This window comes from Malus sylvestris, chromosome 16, assembly GCF_916048215.2.
Source record: "Malus sylvestris chromosome 16, drMalSylv7.2, whole genome shotgun sequence".
NCBI lineage: Eukaryota > Viridiplantae > Streptophyta > Magnoliopsida > Rosales > Rosaceae > Malus > Malus sylvestris.
The window spans coordinates 38,939,816-38,944,682 of record NC_062275.1 but is presented as its reverse complement, the minus strand read 5'-3'; the positions used below and the strand labels follow the sequence as shown (position 1 = coordinate 38,944,682).

At 42.6% G+C, this 4,867-nt stretch overlaps 1 long non-coding RNA gene across 1 annotated transcript; it reads right to left on the bottom strand.

The window, feature by feature from the left end:
* Positions 1-1,682: 1,682 nt before the first annotated feature.
* Positions 1,683-3,703, bottom strand: LOC126607193 (uncharacterized). The gene is made up of 5 exons (XR_007617526.1): positions 3,139-3,703; positions 2,958-3,055; positions 2,777-2,874; positions 1,916-2,601; positions 1,683-1,757 (listed from the first exon to the last, which is right to left on the bottom strand). It is a non-coding gene; the product is annotated as an uncharacterized LOC126607193 (long non-coding RNA).
* Positions 3,704-4,867: the final 1,164 nt, after the last annotated feature.

Sequence of the window (4,867 nt, the reverse complement as noted above, 5' to 3'; positions counted from 1 at the left end):
GGCAAACAGTCATGCAGACGCCCTGGCTCGCCTCGCCTCAGCTGTGGAAGACAAGATTGGAAGAAAAATTCATGTCGAACTGTTGGCAACACCAAGCACCATGGCCGCAGAAGTATGCAACTTACAACAGGGGGATAGTTGGATCACCCCGATCTATAATTTCCTTGCTCATGGCACCCTCCCAAATGATAAAGTCCAGGCTAAGCAAATTCGATACAAGTCTACCCGCTACCTGATCATCAATGATCAACTCTATAAGCGAGGTTTTAGCCTGCCATACTTAAGGTGTCTTACACCTGCCGAGGCGGAAATCGTCCTTCGGGAAATACATGAGGGAGTCTGTGGAGATCATGCTGGATCTCGGTCCCTAGCACACAAGACTTTTCGCCAAGGATATTACTGGCCAACACTCCACCAGGATGCCATCAAAGTATCCCGCTCATGTGACAAATGTCAACGATATGCAACTATTCCTCATTCCCCTCCAGAGCCTCTTACTCCTATGATCAGCCCTTAGCCCTTCGCCCAGTGGGGACTTGATTTGATCGGCCCAATGCCGGCAGGGAAGGGCAAAGTCTGTTACGCAGTCGTTGCAGTGGACTACTTCACAAAATGGGCCGAAGTAGAACCCTTGGCAACCATTACTGAGGCAAAGATAGAAGACTTCGTGTGGAAGAACATCCTTTGTAGATTCGGCATTCCCAACGCGATAGTCACTGACAATGGGCGACAGTTTGACAACAAGAAGTTCAGGTTGTTCTGCTCTAAGTTCAACATCAACTTATGCTTTGCCTCTCCAGCTCATCCCCAGTCTAATGGACAAGTTGAGGCCATCAACAAAATAATCAAGCGCACTTTGAAAACCAGCTTGGACAAAGCTAAAGGCTGTTGGCCAGAATTTGTACCCCAAGTTCTTTGGTCATATCGCACTTCATATCGGACTTCAACAGGAGAAACTCCATTCTCACTTGCCTTTGGCACAGAGGCGGTTGTCCCTGTTGAGCTCGAGCAAGCAACATTCCGAGTCCAGAACTACATTCAAAGTGAAAATGACAAACAACTCACCCTCAACTTGGATTTAGTCGAGGAACACAGAAACCAAGCTCACTTGAGGAATGTCGCCTACAAGCAGCGCATCTCCAACTATTATGACTCTAGGGTCAAGCCTCGTTCTTTCAAAATAGGAGACTAGGTCTTAAAGAAAAGATTACTCTGCGACAGAGTCCCGAGTGAAGGCACACTTAGTCCAAACTGGGATGGACCGTATGAAGTCATTGGCATCAGTCGCCCTGGCTCTTACACACTTAGAAGCTCCGATGGCAAGACCCTTGGCCATCCATGGAACGCTGATCACTTGAAGTACTACTACAAATAGACTCACGATGTACAAGTGTTGAGCTATAGCCGTTCGGCATCCTATGTAATGAAGGCCATTTGGCAATGAATTCAATAAAGAGGTAATTTAGCCAACTCAGCCCTCACTCTTTTACATTCATAGCAAGCGATGCCGGAACCCTTCTCAATCAGAAAGCAATCCGTCTTCCACAGTCACTACAAAACAAGCAAATGAAGACCGTGTCAAGCGCCAAAAAAAAAAAAAAAATAGCTTCATCCAAAAAGCTTCACCCGAAAAGCTTCACCTCCAAAGCTTCACCCACAAAGCTTCACCTAAAAAGCTTCACCCACAAAGCTTCACCCAAAAAAAAAACTTCACCCGAAAAGCTTCACTTAAAAAAGCTTCACCTACAAAGCTTCACCTAAAAAGCTTCACCCAAAAAGCTTCACCCGAAAAGCTTCACCTCCAAAGCTTCACTCACAAAGCTTCACCTAAAAAGCTTCACCCACAAAGCTTCACCCAAAAAAAAACTTCACCCGAAAAGCTTCACTTAAAAAAGTTTCACCTACAAAGCTTCACCTAAAAAATCTTCACCTAGAAAGCTCCCTCTACATACTTTCATCTACAAAGCTTCACCATCAAAGCTTCACCCAGAAAGCTTCATCTACAAAGCTTCACCATCAAAGCTTCACCTCGAAAGCTTCATCTACAAAGCTTCAACACCAAAGCTTCACCTACAAAGCTTCAACACAAAACCTTGCTCCAAATAAACAAATTTTGTTCACAAAACCCAAGATGCCCTTGAACTTGTACAAAAACACTTGGGTAAACATAAACATTTTTTGTTTTACACCCACAAGGGCCCAAAATTTTCCTTCTTATTTATTCACTTATATATGTTCCCAAACATATTATAATAGATCCAACAACAAGCCAAAGTCCCAAGTTTCATAATGGACAAAAGTACAAGCAATTCATCAATAATGAAGGTGCTACAAAAATTGGAATCTGCCCCAAAATAGAAATCCAACCCAAGAGACTTTTTCTCTCTCTCCCTCTTCCGCCTCCTTTCATCTATCAAATTTCTGCAACCTCTGCTCTTCTCCAATGGAGCTGAATTTTGGACACCCTATAGTTCTTGAGCATATGAACAACTTTCAAGAAGGAACCATTTCTGTTTGAGCGACGGAAATTAAAGTGTTGAAGCTCCAAACATGACAGTCGGATTCTTGCAGATTTCGAAGCTGCTGTGATGTTTTGAAGATCTGGAAATATTTAACCATTAGTTCATTCTGAATTTTTGATATGTTATGAAAGAGACGATGAGGAACAACTTCAATGAAGAAAGCATGCCGATCTGAACAATAGAAAATGGAGTTTCGAAGCTCACAACAAATCTGACGGGTTGACAGAAAAATAATAACCAGTCATTCATCATACCTGGATTTCTGGAGTTATACGGCTCCGAGGGATCTCAAATTTGGATATGTTGTAGTTCACGAGCTGAGGAACAACTTCAATGAAGAAAGCATACCGATCTGAACAAGAGAAAATGGAGTTTCGAAGCTCACAACAAATCTGACGGGTTGACAGAAAAATAATAACCAGTCATTCATCATACCTGGATTTCTGGAGTTATACTGCTCCGAGGGATCTCAAATTTGGATATGTTGTAGTTCACAAGCTGAGGAACAACTTCAATGAAGAAAGCATGCTGATCTGAGCAAGATAAAATAGAGTTTCAAAGCTCACAACAAATCTGACGGGTTGACAGACAAATGATAAACAGTCACTCATCATACCTGGATTTCTGGAGTTATACTGCTCCGAGGGACCTCAAATTTGGATATGTTGTAGTTCACAAGTTAAGGAACAACTTCGATGAAGAAAGTATGTTGCTCTGAACAAGAGAAAATGGAGTTACGAAGCTCACAACAAGTCTGACGGATTAACAGAACATTGATGAACAGTTACTCATCATACTTGAATTTCTGAAGTTGTACTACTCCGATGGATCTCAAATTTGGATATGTTGTAGTTCACAAGATAAGGAAAAACTTTCATGAAGACGACTTTGCAATCTGAGCTATAGAGAAAGGTGTTATCTTGCATCCACTCAGGCTGATTAGTGGAAACGAAAAGCAATTCCACCAAAGAAAAGATGAAAAAGAGAGAAAAGCTACTAATTGCACTTGATCTTGTCTAGTCAATAGCATGCAGCATCAAACACACAAAAGTTGGAAATATTTTTAGATAAAGCATATACGAATGTGTGACATCGAAACAAGAATTCGTTACTTTGACAAATTAGTAACACGCGAGACACCTCATTCGGCAACTCTCTTCGCCTGAAGACTTGGGGGACTCCCACCATATGCTACTGCACCTTGATACTCGGCAGTCTCACAACCACTCAGTGACTTGGATTTTTCAAGTCTCCAACCGAGAAGTTTTCCTCACTCGGGAAATTAAGGGAACACTACCTCAAACTACATGCTTCACTCACAAAGCTTCAACAATACAGGTTTCAACAAAAGCAAAAATTCAAAGAACTTTATGAAGAAGGCTTTGGTGTATTTAACACAATATGTTGAAATGAAGCAAAGCTTATTTATTAATATTTTCGATAAGCCACAAATATGTACATATACATGAGTCAAAATAAACAAACAAAAGGGAGCCTTCACAAAGGTTGCTTAGGGGAAGTCTCAGCAGTCGGTAGAGCCCCAGAAAGAGAAAGCACCGGAGGGTGGTTATCCGGAGCCTCAGTACTTGACAAAACCCCAGAAGGAGGAGGCATTGGAGGTTCATCATTTGAAGCTTCATTACCAGGTACAGCCCCAGAGGACGAAGGCAATAAATGCCTTTGGAACAAACCCACAAACCGCTGATGATCAAGTAAAACCTTACCATCAGATTCCTTCATCTGGTCAAGCTTCCTCTTCATGTTTGTAGCATAGTCATGGGCGAGCCGGTGCAACTGCTTATTCTCATGCTTGAGCCCTCTAATCTCCTGTTTGAGACTCATCACTTCAGCAGCCAATGATTCAACTTGGCGGGTTCTAGCAAATAGGCGTTGGGCCATATTAGACACAGAACCTGCACACTGAACACTAAGAGCCAAAGAGTCCTTAACAGCCAACTCATCAGACCGTTTGGAAAGTAGTCTGTTATCTTTGGGAGTGAGAAGGTTCCTGGCCACCACTGCAGCGGTCATATCATTCTTCATCACAGAATCCCCAACGGTAAGAGGACCAGTAGGGGATATGAAGGATGGGCGCCATATGTTGTCTGGAGAAGGCGTGGCTGTCTCTTCTCCAAGGTTCAAGTCAAAACGACGGTCGGAGGGTCCAGACATTTTCAAATGTGTTGAAGAGGGAAGAGGTCAGACAAATCAATATCTTAGAAGTGCAAGAAATGAGCTTCTACTGGTAGAGATTCAAGTGTGTTGTGGAACTTAATGCCAGCCTCTATAAAAATCTGCACTCGACGGAGCTTCAGAAATCGAAGAGGCGTTTGCTTTCTCAAAAG